The 16,093-nt window shown below is 40.9% G+C and overlaps 1 long non-coding RNA gene across 1 annotated transcript in view; it reads right to left on the minus strand.

Annotated features, from left to right (window-relative positions):
• The window catches only part of LOC122727822, a 30,279-nt gene extending 17,170 nt beyond the window's left edge, over positions 1-13,109 (minus strand). Inside the window, exons 1-2 of the long non-coding RNA XR_006353203.1 lie at positions 12,984-13,109; positions 9,229-9,310 (exon numbers count right to left, since the gene is read on the minus strand). This is a non-coding gene — a long non-coding RNA (uncharacterized LOC122727822). The remainder of the gene's footprint in view (positions 1-9,228; positions 9,311-12,983) is intronic.
• Positions 13,110-16,093: the final 2,984 nt, after the last annotated feature.

Genomic DNA, 16,093 nt, shown 5'->3' on the forward strand with positions numbered 1-16,093 from the left:
AAAACAAAATAAGGGGGAAGCCAAGACCACTGGGACAGCTGTTGGCTAACTCAAAAAGTCTGCCTGGTAATAGAGAGAGAGGGCTGATATTTCCAGTGTGGTCTTAATCTGCCTTTAGGTGAGACCTGGAAGCTCAATTTGTTAGGTAACCCCACCTCCATGTTCTGCATTATCTCCATAGTGTAAGGACAGGTCTTGTCTTGACTATTTGCCTTCATAGCCTAAGCCTACAGAACAATCTTTTCCTCAATCCGTAAGAGCAAATGTCTGGGATAAGGATTTGGGACTGAGGAACAGCTGAGTACAAGTCCAGCTAAAGATTCTTGTTTGCTGTGCAAACCTGGGCAGACCATTCACCTTCTCTGTGTCTTAACTCTGTGCCTTAATTTCCTTGACTATTAAATGAAGGACTTGAACTCAGTGGCCTTTGAAATCCTTTCCAGTTCTATATCAATGATCTGATGGTCCTCAGTATTGGAAAATTGACTCTCGATTCCAACATTCTTAATTCAATTCGATTTCATTCCATCAACATTGATTTTGTGCTCCCAGCACTGGCCATCCACTAGGTTGAGCAGTCGTGTGGAAGCCTGTCTTTCATCTTCTGGAAACCCTGTGGCTTGGATAGACTCGGGACCAAGTCTAAGCTCTGACACCAGCTAATGTCACACAATGGATGGGTCATTTGATCTTGCTAATACCTGTACTACCTACGTTATCTTAGTGTGATGAGAACAGAGCTATGGAAACCCACAGGAAATTATTCCTACGATTTGGTGAGACATTTTAGTCCAATGAGAAGAGCATGTAGGGCAGGAAGTCAGGAGAATTGAGTTCAAATCCCATTTCTGCCATTTGCCAGCTGGGTGGCTGCAGAAAAGAAACAATGTTTCTTGTCTTCCTCCTTGGGAGAAGTAGAATAATCATTCAGATGCTACCTATCTCACAGGGTTGTTGGTGTCTAAGTGTTGTATGAGCCTAAAAACATGGAACTGAGAAGGATTATTATTACAGTGTATTATTCCACAAAACACCCATGTCGTGACCTCATCACAGAAGAAGCAATCACATACATATGACTCTCCAGTAGTCAATGTTTAGTACAGACATATTTATTGATTTTCATATCCCCTCATCTCTATTGCCCTCCATCCTAAAAACCAGTTTGCATAGAGGACAAAATAAATGCAAGCTAGTTTGGGAAATGGAGGGCAAGAGCAGATGAGGGATCTGTATATCTAGATTTGCTGTGTATATATGTGTATACATCCACATGCATACAGTATATACATGTTCAATAGATGCATATGTATATATATATGTATATGTAATTTATATATGTATATGTATGCATGAACATATGTATACAAATGATTAATAAAGTCTTTTTATTGATGTGGTAGCTAGCTAGGTCAGTGGATAGATCGTGGAGTCAGAAAGATCTGAATCCACATCTGGCCTCAGACACTTACTAGCTGTGTGACCCTGGACAAGAGACTTCACAGTTTGCCTCAGTTTCCTCAATTATAAAATGAAATGGAGAAGAAAATGGAAAACCACTCTAATACTCTCATGAAGAGTTGCACACAACTTAAACAACCAAACAAAATAATTATTATTAATAAATTGATTGATAGGAGAGTCTTTCTCTTATCACTGGACTGTTAAATGACACAGAGGAAGGAAAGTCTATAGTGGATGGGCTCAATTCTTCCCATAGAACTTTATGGCACTGGATAGAGATAAATTCCAGGGAATGAAAAGATAGGATGAACTTGTGAACAACCCAGAGCTATCACACAATCCATGTAAGTAACTGTACCACAGCACAGAGATGGTAGATACTTGATTCTTCTTTAGTACTTTATCCACTGTAACATCTGGAGATACATCCCAAGAGGTGGGATCCCTGTGTGGGGAAGTCTCTTCCCCAGTGTTTATCACAATTTGTTCCTTAAGATTCTTCAGAGTTGCCTGAGCGTCAGTGAGTATAAGTGGCTCCCTCATGGCCACAGAGTCAGCAAATGTCAGAGGAAAGATTTGAACCCAGATCTCTCAGCCTTCCATTGTCATGCTCTGTGAACTTCTGCCATTCATAGTGGTTGGCATCCTAGGGAGCTAACATTATGGCAATAGAGTTTCATAGTATGTCATTTTCCTTTATGTGTCACTTTAAGGCTCACACAACCCTTTCCTCATAAACAGGCAGTTAGACAAGAAGATATAGTAGATAATAATAATAACAACTCCCATTTCTATCACATTTTAAGGTTTACAAAGTTGTTCATTCCCTCTACATACAGCCAGGGAGACATAGCATAAGAATCATGATTCCCTTTTCATGGATATAGAAAAAGTAATTGGTAGTCCTGGAAGAGGCTCTGCAGTTGGCCAGCAAATGGCCATGACCCTCATGGCAGATCCCCTCCCTTCTCTGGGACTCAGTTTATTCATCTGTAAAATGAGAGGCTTGGACAAGATGCTCCCTTATAGCTCTAATGCATCTAGTGCCATACCCAGCATGCCCCAGATTCCATCCTTCTTTCAGAGTTCCTTACAGAGGTCACCTTGAATCTTTAGAGGACAAGCATTGTAACAACTCTGCAAAATGGTGGCTCTGAGGCTCCTCTGTGCTATCTCCTGCTTTTGAAGGGGATCAGTTGAGATCACCTCAAGTCTTGCAGCAGCAAAGAGACAAGTCCTGACTTCATCATTTCCCTCTGCAGCCCATTTCCAAGTGGACAAATCAATCTGCCTTTGATTCCTGATAAATGCCATCCCACAGAAATTCAGATTTCCATTAAAAGGTTGGCTAATTATTATGCCATTCCTCACATCAGTTCAGGGGAAAAAATAATTTCCAAAAGCAATGACCATTCACCTTTGGACCCATTAGAAACTCATCTTTATAATGAATTTCTGGGTATTTCTGTCTTTGTGTGATACTAAGCTGCCTTTAAGTATTGAATGATGTTCATCCTGAGGAGAACTCAAGGAAACTCACCGTTGTCTTCCATTTGATATGTGTCCTTACCAAACTTTGGCTGTTATGTTCCTAATGGATGAAATGCTTTAACCTTGCAGATGTGAACAGCCAGTTCGGAATATGATTCTGACATCTAGGCAGCATAGTAGAAAGGACATTTGACCCTGGGATATGGGTACAACTCCATTTAACCAACGTTTCTCAAGTACTATGTGTGAAGATCCTTGGGCTTAGTAAGAAGATACAAAGGTTTTTTGTGTTTGTTTATTTTCATGACACAGGCCTTGCCAAAAGACATTTCAAATATGCAGGGGGCAGGGGGGGAAGACACGAATAAATGGAAAAGTGAAGGGGAGGCCTGGACAAGTCCCCCTCAGAAAATTTAAGAGAAGAGCCTTTCTTCCTGAGTTTGCTATTAACTAACTGGGGGCCTTGCACAAAGCAAAACCTCTACAAGCCTAATTTTCCTCTTCTATAAAGTGAGGGAGTTGGACTAATTTTTTTTTTTTGTGAGGCAATTGGGGTTAAGTGACTTGCCCAGGGTCACACAGCTAGTAAGTGTCAAGTGTCTGAGGCTGGATTTGAACTCAGGTCCTCCTGAATCCAGGGCCAGTGCTCTATCCACTGTGCCACCTAGCTGCCCCTACATTATTTTTAATGGTTTTATTTTTACTTCTTAAAAAGTTTTCTTTCCTTTTTGTTTTTAATTTTTCCCCAATTACATGTAAAGATATTTTTGAGTTCCACATTTTTTCTCCCATCCTCCCTTCCCTCCCCCCTCCTAAGGCCAGTAAGCAATTTGATATAGGTTATACATTACAATCATGTTATACATATTTCCACATTAGTCCAGTTGTAAGATAAGAATCAGAACAAAAAGGAAAAAAATACAAGAAAGAATAAATGAGAAAAATACCAAAAAAAGCAACAACAAAAGTGAAAATAGTCTGCTTTAATCTGCATTCGGACTCCATGGTTCTTTTTCTGAATGCAGATCATTTCCCAACATAAGCCTTTTGGCATTGTCTTGGATCACTGTATTGCTGAGAAGAGCTAAGGGACTAAATTATTTTGAAGACTTTTCCAAACCCTGATGTTCTTTGTTCTATAATGATGACAATAATTAAAAAAATAATTACTATTGCTAAGAGTGTTTTATGATTTGCAAAACACTTTCTATATCATATCTCAGTTGATCTTCACAATAACCCTGTGAGGTAAATATTAGAAGCTACCCATTTTTCACATGAAGAAACAGATGTTGAGTGAGGTTAAGTGCCTTGCCCAGGATCACAGTCAGTCTCTGTCTATATAGTGATTTGAACCCAGATCTTCCTGAGTCCAAGTTCAACACCTAGCTGTTTGAAAGCCCTTTTCTCCTCTGACATTCCCTGTTCTAAGGACCCTCCCACCTCTGAATTTCTTTCTTTATGCTTCTGACCTCCATGTCCTAAGATCCCTGCCAGCTCCCCCATTATTCATTGTAAGAGCCCTCAGACAGATGTGTCCTTGTTCGAACTTCCCTGGTGGCTGGGATCTCATTCATTTTCTAATGGAAGAAGAGTGTCCACTTTTGTATCCTGAGTTGGGGCTAAGAATTGTACCAAAACATGACCCCACACAGTGATCCCTCCTCAACTTTCCCAGGCCTTGGTGATCCAAGCTCCATGCCATGGAAGTTTGCTGGAGCCTCAATGGCCACTCTGCGTGAGCCTTCTGTGCTGCCCAATATCTCTGCAGGACAGTGGAGGAATACAGAGAACAGGCAGCACATGTGCATGTGCTTGCAGTGGAACTCACTGTTGTACCCGAAGCTCAGTATTGCAAGCCTCAGTTCACCCTGAAAATTCAATCCAATTCAGACTGTAATACCACCAGCATGGAATGATTTTTACCTGTGGGCCAGAGAACAGAGGAACTGAGGGAGCAGAATGAGACAATGTATTTTGAGGGGAGAGGGGCTGTGTGACATTCTAGCCAGCCTGAAGGAAAGAACCCACCATCTAACTGGACCCATTTCTGTCCCCTGAAAGTCACTGAAGCATGGACCGAGGTTGATGCCTGCAGTGCCTGGCATAGACTAGGTATTATATAAATACGTACTCCCTTCTTCTTACCATCTCCCAATGTGTTTGTGTTTTTTTTTTTGTTTGTTTGTTTTTGTTTGGTTTTTTGCAGGGCAATGAGGTTTAAGTGACTTCCCCAGGGTCACACAGCTAGTAAGTGTCAAGTGTCTGAGGTCGGATTTGAACTCAGGTACTCCTGAATCCAGGGACTGTGCTTTATCCACTGCTCCACCTAGCTGCCCCCACCTTCCCACAATGTGAATGGAGGTCAAGAAACTTTGAGATCCAGCCCTGGGGGTGGGGGTGGGGGGAGTTACAATATGAATAGGAAGAAATAACAGGGAAAAAAAGACACCTCAGGATGAAGAAAACTCAAAGACTTTGAGCATAAGCAAAAAACTTAACAGAGAAAAACATTAAAAGTAGAAAGAAACATGGCCTTTAGCATGATTTAGCAAACAGATTCAGGCCTCTATGAATAAATATTGCAAAACAAAGGAAAATGACTCAATACTTAATGATGCAGGGCACCCTGTGGAATTTGAGGAGAACATGAAGCCACAACACGCTGTTTCTGTGTAGATTGAGAAATGAGAATTGTGGAAGCAGAATCTATGGCCTCCACAGCAGAAATGATTGGTAGAAAAAACTTGAATCTACAATGGCAAGCCTCACCAAAAATACAAAAAGAGAAACAACTGTTTGGAAATGCAAATACACAGAAGTGAAGGACAATCCAGAAGAAAAAAAAGCAAAAAAGTGATAATAATAAAAGAAAACATGCTCTCAATGCAGGCAAAACATAAATATGTATAGTGATACTCAGAAGAATATGAAAAATTTAAAAAACTTGAGCACTGTGATATAAGAAAAACTACTTAGAACTTGTGAATATAGAAAAGAAAACAAATTGAAAAAAAAAACAAACAACAACACATAGCTTGCCTCCAGGAAAAACAAAAACAAAAAACCATGGAACAAAAGCAAGCAAGCAAGCAAACAATAACAACAAAACAATAGGATGGCTGGAAATTTAATAAGACTATTTTGCACCCATTAGAAAATACAGGGACAGCTAGGTGGCTCAGTGGTAAAGCACCAGCTCTGGATTCAGGAGGGCCTGAGTTCAAATACAGCCTCAGACACTTGACACTTACTAGCTGTCTGACCCTGAGCAAGTCACTTAACCCTCATTGCCCTTCAAAAAAGAAAAAAGAAAAAGAAAGAAAGAAAATACAGGAGGAAATTTCATTTATAGTCTAGGAAAAAAATATAATAAATGAAATGCATCATATTCTATGATAGATGCATTGGAAAAGTCCAAATATCAGGTTCTTGAGGTCCAGGGGTTATGATTAGGGGAGGCTTCCTGGACTAGGGACATTAAACATCATTTAGTACAATCTCCCCATTACGAAGAGGAACACACTGAGGTCTAGAAAGTGGGAGAATGATTTGTCCAATGTGAGGCAGATAACAAGTGACTGAGATTAGATTTAACTTGGGTTTTCTGCCTTAACATTTATAACATCTTTCAGTAAACTATATTTCTCCATACAGTCACAAGAAGACCACTACCTCAAGAGAAAATGCGCTTCAGTATTTTGCAATGCTAATTGTTAGTGGGGAGAAGGGAAAATATGGACCAGGGGAGAAGCTGTCAAAATCTTTAAAACTTATTTTTCTAGGGAAGAGTAATCAGACTGATACTATTGTGTCCAGAAGGCAGAAAGTAAAAACCCAAACTTGTGTTTTTACATCACCTTTATTCTATAATTTTATATATACAAATATACACCCTCCCCAGACAAACCATCCCTTGTAATCAGAACAAGAATCAGAAATAAAAATATAAAATAAGGTACAAACATAAACACACACACTCAGGAAGTAAAATGTAGTTCAACCAAATTACCCGAACATAGTAAGACTATAGTCTCTTGTGTATGCGGTGTGTGACATCTTCCTTCCCTCACCTCTGCAAAGGGAGGAGGCATATTTAAACATTTCCAATCTTGACCATGATGCTTTCCCAGCCTTCAAGGGTGACTTTCTTCTTTGTTGTTGTTGATTGATCTTTCCATTTCCATGATCATGTCCAATGGGTGCTGCTTCCGGGTTCTACTTACTTCATATTGCATTAGGTCCAATGAGACTGAAGAAAGACTTTCTCCACAAGCAGACTGGTCCACACATGAGATGGCAAAGAGGTGAGATCCAAGTCAGGCGAGGTGTTCCAGCAGAGGATGGAGAACTTGAGTCCTGCATGGAGCAGGTTCAAAGACTTGCTGAACTCTGAGGTCTGCTTTGGAGAGAACTTATGACTGTTCGTGGGAGGCACAGAAGACAGAAAGCCCCCTGCTGCATCCGTACTGGCCTTCCTTGAGTTGTTTTCCCTGATGAAGCCAGAACAGCCTTTCTGTCCTGGCGCCCAGTGCAGATTTTTAGAAATCAGCTTCTGTCTCTTGCAACCGTTCTGAGCCTAGTCATGATCCCCGAGTCCATCACCCTGTGCCCAACACAGGCCAACTGGACCTGGAGGGAGGGGCGTGTGTGTTTGTCTGCATGTTTGCGCTTACATTCTGATCCTCAGTAAAATGGATATCAGGCTAAGTGGGCTTCCCACCTCACTCAAATCTTTGGAAACCTTAAAGTCCTTTTGAAAGGTGAGTTTTTACTTAATGCTCCCTAAGGACTTTTCCAGCACTAAAATCCTCTGATTCTTCCTGGCAGGCTTCTCTGATTTCCCTGGGCCACAAGTGAAGCCACCTTTCTCCTAACACTTCACATCTTTATCCTGCATATCCCCTGCATTGTAAAGATGGGTGTACCCATCTCTTCTCTCCTATTTTCTGGAATCACAAGTGTCTCTGTGCCTCTTTAGGAAGGGCAGGGAAAGGCTTTAAATCATTGCATGTCAGAGCTCACACGGAGTCTAAATATCAAAGATCAGAGATGGGAAGGGTCATAGAGAATTGTTAGCCCAATGCCCCTATTTCTCCTTTTATAGGTTAGGAACCTAAGGTCCAGAGAAGGGCAGACAACGCTCCAATGTCACTCAGTCAGTGAATAGCAGACAAAGGTCTTGAACTCCCAAGACAACTCTCCCCTTACTACCTCTTATTCTAGCTCTTTTGATTTGATATCAACTATACCCAGGTTTTACTCAGCTAGTCGGTTCATTGGCCTCAGTTTTTGATGCCAAAACATTATTTTTAATCTTTGCACTTTATTTCTCTCCTCTGAGTGTGAAATGTTCTCAGAAGTCTATGCCTGGTGACCTGTGCTTTTAGCTTCCCATTTTCCACTAGAAAAGAAAAGGGGGAAAATACATTGAGGTCATTTTAAGAATTTATTTTTCATGGGTCCTGGTTTGACAACATTTCAGCGTATGGTGATGGGTGCATCCATAAAGGAGAAGATGAGAGAGAGAAGATTCTTAAATGGAATTTATTGCTTTGAAATTCTCAGCTTTAAAATGATGATTTGGCTTTGACTGGTGTCTGGAGTACTCAGCAAGTGGAGGGCCAGCCGGAGATCCATTTGCAAAGGAACTCAGGGCATGAGGTACCTCTTGGCCCATTTTTGAGAAAGATTTCCTGGACAAGGAGGAATTCCTGGGTTTTTATGTGGGGAAAAGTCTTGGATGGCATGTGTCAGGAAGGCATTTTCTCTGCAGCCATGGGGGTCGGTCAGGGTAGGAGGCAAAATAAGGATGTCTGGGAAAATAGGAATGATTGAATCTGAAAGGAGTTGAGAGGATAAAAAAGGAGGAAAAGAAAATGGGGGAAATTGGAAGGATAGAGGTGGTCTACCTTTGAAGCTGATGGTACAGGCAAGGACTGTGCTGTCTTTGATCTTTATAGACCCAGTCCTCACCCCATGGCTATGTGGATAGTAAAAGGATATTGAATGTGCCTGAATGTGTATAGAGAGAAGCAGCGGGAGGCAATGAGGTATAATGGCTAAGTGTTTAGATGTGGTGTCAGGAAAACACTGGTTTGAATCCCACTTCCGACACTTCCATGGGGGGCAAAGCATTTCCCCTCTGACCCTCAGAATCCTAGAATCCCAAGATCTGAGTGAGAAGAGACTTCAGCACCGCTAACGTGCCTCCCCACACACATGCTCATCTATTCTCCACTTGAATGTATTGAATTTCAGGGAGTTTCTTACCTTATTTATCAGTCCACTCCATTCTTTTAGATAGCTGAGCATTGGGAAGTCCTTTATGGAGTGGCTAAGTCTACAGATCAGTCTGGAAAGAGCAATAAGATTTAGATAGTTAGAATTTGGGTTTGTAGAAATTAAGGATGACTTTCTAACTCCCCTTAGACTATACAGGCCTAACCTCAAGAAGATTGCAGCCTCCTTGCATCATATCATTCAATTTAATCCAATAAACATTCATTGAATGCCTACTTTGTTCAAGGCTTTCCACAACTAGCATCACACCACGTAATAAAAACATATCTCCAGATGAAACATCCCTCCCTGGCTTCCATTGCCTTAAACCAACTTATCTCTTTAAGCAGTGACCTTCCTTAGATGCATTTGGCACAGAGTTTATTTCCAAATTACCATTCGACATCTCAATATTCATGAATTTGAATCCTCTTCTCAGTAGATGTCCCAAAGATTCTGGCCAGGATCATAAAAAAAATCAGGGATATTCTTTTGAATCATTCTGAATCAGTTGTATTTTTTCTTAATAAGCTTTTAACAATGTTTGAGTCTTGACTGTAAAAACTATATCTTTGAAAGTCTAAAGCAGTTATCATGAAGTATTGGGCATTAGGATTCTTTGTTTCTTTTCTATATTGGGATCCTTAACGTTTTTGTTTTTTTTTAATAATGGCCACATTTAATCTAGAGAAGCCTATGGATCCCTTCCCAGAATATCAAGTCAAATCATTAAGCATTTGTAAAAGTCCTACTATGTTCTGGGCAGTGTGCTAAAGGCTGAGACACCAAGAATGGTGATAACTCAGATATTTTTATATGTATAAAATAAAATGCTTAGGATCATATGTACACAAAAAGGAACAAAAATCCAGCTTTCAAAATATTGAAGAAAAAGAAAACATTTCTGCAGTCCATGTTAAGAAGTCTTGCTCTTCTAGACTCTAAAATCTGAGTTCCACCAGGGCATGAACTATTCCTCATCTAAGTCTTATATCTCTTGATCTCAATGCAGTAGTTACTTAATAATTTTTTTTCTTTTTAAAGTTTTTCTACATTTTTATTATAATTTTTAATTAATTAAACAATAAGTTTATCTATTTACTGTTAAATTTTAAATTTTAAATGATTTCCCTTCTTCCCCATTTTTTTGGTTATATTTTAATTTCCGAAATATCTCCCTCCCTCCCTCCCCACCCCACACTAAAGATGTAGATTTATAAATATATGTAAAACTATACTCTACCTCCATCTATTTATCAGCTTTTTCTTTGGAGGTGGATATCACCTTCCTTCATAGATCATTTATAGTTGATTTGAGTATTTATGGTACTTAGAATAACTTGGCTGTTCACAATTATTCTGCAAAGAATATTGCTCTTATTGTATACAATGTTGTCTAGGTTCTGCTCCCTTCCTTTTTCATCATTTCATGCAACTCTTTCCATGTTTTTCTAAAATCTACCGGCTCATCATTTCTTATAGCATAGCAGTATTGCAAGATAATCCTTTACCACAGCATGTAGCCATTCCCCACTTGATGGGCACCTCCTCAATTTCCCGTACTTTGCTACCACAAAGAGAGCTGATCTAAATATTTTTGTACATTGAGGTCCTTTTCCTTTTCCCTGATCCCCTTGGGGAACATACCTAATTGTGGTATTTCTGGGTCAAAGGGTATACACAATTTTCTAAGTGTTTGGGTACAATTTAAGATTGCTTTCCAAAATGGTTGGATCAGTTCACAGTTCTACCAACAGTGTATTTATGTCCCAGTTTTTGATAGATGTAATATAAATTGTTTTGATTTGCATTTCTCTAATCAATAATGATTTAGAACATGTTTTCATATGATTATCTATAGTTTTGATTTCTTCATAGAAAAACTGACTGTTTTTTCTTTGACTGTCATTTGGGGAATGACTCATATTCTTATAAATCTGTCAAAATTATATATTTGAGATATGAGACCTTTATCTGAAAAACTATCTATAAATCCCACTCCCCTAATTTTCTGCTTTCTTTCAAATCATGGCTACATTGATTGTATTTGTATAAAACCTTTTTAATTCAATGTAATCAAAATTATCCATTTTACATCTTGCAATGCTCTCTATCTCTTGATTACTCATCAATTCTTCTCCCATCCATAAGTCTGAAAGGCAACATATTCCACGTTCTTCTAGTTTTTTTATGATACCTCATTTTATATCTCATCATCTATCCATTTTGACCTTATCTTGGTAAATGGTGTAAGATATTGATTATAATGATTCTTTACTGAATCAATGTATGGGTCGACCTTTTAGAGAAATTTTCCATGTTTCCAAACAGGTGAATAGAAAAAAGAGCCATAGTATGTGAGCAATGGAAGGTTAAAAGTCCAACTTATGGGTGACAAAAAGTCCAATTTCTATTCATTTCTAGTGACTCCCACACTGAACGAATACATCATTTTAATTTTATCCAAGATCCTCACCCAATCCCCTGTCTTAAAAAAAAAATGGAAGCCAGGCTCATGGCAATCAATTCTCAGCCTGATAATAGGCAAGTGCAGCTTTCAGACACCCCAGATTGCTAATGGGGATTGTGGGCTTAATTTGCTCAGGTCTGCATTCATTGGAGAGACACTCTATTATGCCTAATCACTTCTTGAGAAGACTCATCAGTTCCTTCACATTTCACAATTCTTTCTAAAAGTGGGCAGCTCAGGCATCATGATTTCACTAACCAGGGTAATGCCATCCTCAGAGCAACATGAACTTTTGACCCAATACAATGAGGGGGCTAGGGAAGCTGCAGGTCATCCCTGTATGGTGCCTAAAATACTATTTTGTAGCAGGCATGAATTCAGACTCTTATGTGCTGCAGGTATGAGTGTGTAGCAAGGTTCTTAGAGATTTTGGCAGAGAAATTACATTGAGACTATTTGGCATTGAGCAAACTCCCCTCATGAGGGATCGTGGGGCATTCTGGGTGACTCTTTCATGCAGTGGTTATGGATGCCATTGGGCATCCCAGCTATGGCTGGGACATCATCCTAGATGCCATATTTCACAAACAGTGAAAAAACCTGGACCTAAAATAAGTGGCTTTTGAGGTTTGTATGGAGGAGATGGGTGTTAGTACTTAAACAGTTTGCTTCCCAGAGTTAGCAACTGCTGCTCAAAGACAAAGTCATGTTGAAATTTTAGTGTCATACCCAGGTCGAACTCAAGAGTCTGGGAAGGGGCCAGCATTTTGTGGAAATGGGTGAGTGAAAAATGGATAAATATTTTGGTCTAATTTGTGGTCTGGACACAGTGCTATATTTCAGGAAGCCCCGGTGCTATAGATCCAAGAACCAAAACCATAAATTCACCTCTCATATGAAGGTAAAGGCAGGAAAATAAGATTTGAACTCAGAAGCAGTAAATTTAAAAAATAATCACAACAATACTATGGTGGAGGTGGATTTTGAGGAGGTGAGTGGCATCGGAGGGACAGTGCCTACACTGACCAGCACCAGAATAACAGAGGACAGGGTGCTATGGCTAGCTGAAGGCAACCCAGCTAAGTGTCATGGTGCCATGCTCTCTAGCTGCAAGCATCCTGCATCCATTGGCATACATGCACCCAAGACAATTAGGAAGGACCCAGCAGGTGTTGCTAAAGATCTGACCTTCTGACACAGAGCATAAGCACTTCCACTGCTCACTGCACACAGGACTTTGGGCAATTTTTGGTCCAGCACCCAAGCCAGAACTCACCTGTGGCAGAGAGAACACAGGATAGAAGCAGAAGCAGGTTAACCCAGTGAGGGAACCCAACTCTCCAGTCAGGAAGCCTTGCTTGAAGAGGTTTCATTTCCTGTTTACTAATCTTCTACCTTTGCCAGTTCCCCAGTCGTGCTCTACAAACTGATTCGGGGAATGCCATCCAGAGGTTTTGTGTTTCCCTGATTTTACTAGCTGCCTGCAGATAGTTTCCCAGTGGGGAAGAGGTTGCCACCCTCATTAGAACTATTGGCAGCAGCTGTTGCCTTCCTCCTCCCACGGCTCAATAGCCCAGGCTTCCTGATTGGGTAACATTGTGGACTTGGAAAATGAAACAGCTACGGAAAAGAGTTTCTTTTTTCAAACCAAATTTCAAACCTCTTTGATTCTCATGAAAGCCCCAGTGTGGGAGCTTCTCAGGCTCCTAACTTTCTTCTCAAATTTTTGGGGTTTGTCGCTCATGAGTTTCCCTTTACTCATTTCAGGGAGTGGAAAAATCTTAATAATAACTGGCAGTTTTATCATTTTTTGTTTTAGATTTCCAAAAGTTTTCTACACACTAGGATTGGGAGTTTGGTTGTTTAAGGGTTATTTTCACTCTTTTAAAGATGAGGAGACTGAATCTCAATTCCAAAAGCTTAAAAACAGACTTTCTAGCCCTGGTTCTTCCTGTCTCCAAATCTAGCATTGTATCCACCACACTACATTGAGTAGTGAAGTCAGGCCTTGAACCCCAGACTTGAGAATTGAAGTCAAAACTCACTGTATGGCCTTTTTCCTTTTCATGTTCTATAGGCTTCTAGCACACGAAGACGTTGTTGAAGCTAGATAGCACAATGGATAGAGCACTGGCCCTAGAGTCAAGAGGACCTGAGTTTAAATATCACCACAGACATTTACTAGCCATGTGACTTTGGAAAGTCACTTAAACCCAACTGCCTTAAAAAACACCCACACAAACAAACATGCAGGACCATCTCCAGTCGTCCTGATATATATCTTGCCACTGGACCCAGATGGCTCTGGAGGAGAGAGTGAGATTAGTGACCTTGCACAGTCCTCCCCCACTTAAATCCAATTCAGTGAAAGTCATGACATTACCTGATGTCATAGTGCTCTTTGAGAACAAAGAACAAAAAAGAACAACAACATGAGGAACTTATTAACTTTATGGATTCAAAGAGACATTCAAGAAAGATCAGTTCCATCTCAAGGCATACCGCCAGGCCAGTGTTTCTGCCTCAGTGTCCTCCTCAGGTCACTCACAGACTCTACTCCATGGCTGTGGAGATGCCTCAGGCATCACCTAATCCAAGTCATATTTTACAGAGGAGGAAATTGAGCCCTAGAAAGGTGAAGAAACTTACTCAAGGTGACCTACTGATTTGGGCCAGAGTTAAGCTTCAGTTCCAAGTCTGATGCCTCTCTCACACTTAGGGCTCTTTCTAGAATATATTCCCGTATCCCTTCCTGACAGTTTCTTCCTCATATTGTTTTTCAAAAGGAAAAATTAGTCCCCAGTGTGTCCAACAAGGCTTTGAACAGATGCCCTTAAAATGCTTGGGATTTTCTGGAAAAAAAATCAAACCCAAACTGGGCCCAGCAATAGTCACAGTGGCATCTTTGTGGGTTAAAAGAGCTTGGAATGGCTTCTGAGGAGTTTCAGAGGGAGGGTTTGAGCTCAACGCCTCTGTAATCAGCAAGGCAGGAGGGTATGTGCTTGGGACCTGCTCGGGGCTGAGGCGAGTGCCTGAGCATCATTAATGAGGCTCTTTAATAAGCAACGGCTGAGGAGCTATTCTAGGGGCCATCTGCTACTGAGCAAGTTGTGAGTCCCAAGCCCTCCCCTGACCAGTACAACATGTGCCTAGACAGGGCTCCAAAGTCAGGGATGGACTTTCCCAGTCCCTGATGCTATGCCTCCCATATGCTGAAGGTTAGTGAGAAGCTAGAATACAAGAAAGCCTTTGCTGTGTGCACACGTGCACATGCGTGCACACACACACACTTTTGATGTCTTCCTTCCTTTCCCCAGCACTTAGCACATTTCATGGCATATAATAAGTACATGATAAGTGCTCATTGCCTGAATGACTGACATCCACCCAGCTTCTGGGATCTCAGTCTGTGCTGACAAGGTCTGGGGAGACAAGAGCCTAGAAGTCCTGTATCCATTTGGGAGACCCCACTTTAGGAAGGCATGGATAAGGGAGACTTGTATAGTAAGAGTATTGGAAACCACAACATGGGATTTATTTCTTGAAGCCTGGAGACTTGGTGGAGGTTAGGGAGGACATGAGGGGCCCTTTCTCTTTTGAGTGAATTCTTCCTGGATTCTCCATTATGAGGAAAGGCCCAAGGCCCACTCATCTCTGCTTCCTCTCCCACTGGTTCTGCATCTCTGGACTTTGCATCTGTTGCCTTTGGATTGAGGAGTCTCACCTCAAGGACTAGGGCCTTTTCACCCTAGACCACACCTCTACCCATATGGCCCCTTCTCCTATTGTTGAATTCCCCTCTAAGCCTTCATTTTGAAGAAGGGCCCCAAGCCCCACCAGCCTTAAGGAAACTCCTGGCTCTGCCATGGGCATGCTGGGCATCCCCACAATGGCCCCTTGTGGGCACTGTCCCCTCTGACATACACGGGTACTTTCCAGCTCTCTTTTATGTATCTCTTGCACCATTAGAATGGAAGCTGCATGGGGGCGGCTAGGTGGCGCAGTGGATAAAGCACCGGCCCTGGATTCAGAAGTACCTGAGTTCAAATCCGGCCTCAGACATTTGACACTTACTGGCTGTGTGACCCTGGGCAAGTCACTTAACCCCCATTGCCCTGTCAAAAAAAAAAAAAAAAGAATGGAAGCTGCATGTAGACATGGACTGTCTTTTCTTTTGCTTCTAATTGTGCCCCATGGTCAGCATGGTGCCTGGCACATAGTAGGTTCCTGATAAATACAGGGTGGGTCCAAAGTCATGAAGTCATGCAGAGATGTCAATATTTAATATGTCCTTTATTTTTGTTTGTAATTTACAAGACTATAGCATCATATACAGTACATAGAAGAAATATATATACCTATATGTATATGTATAATGCATATATA

This window comes from Dromiciops gliroides, chromosome 5 (assembly GCF_019393635.1).
Source record: "Dromiciops gliroides isolate mDroGli1 chromosome 5, mDroGli1.pri, whole genome shotgun sequence".
NCBI lineage: Eukaryota > Metazoa > Chordata > Mammalia > Microbiotheria > Microbiotheriidae > Dromiciops > Dromiciops gliroides.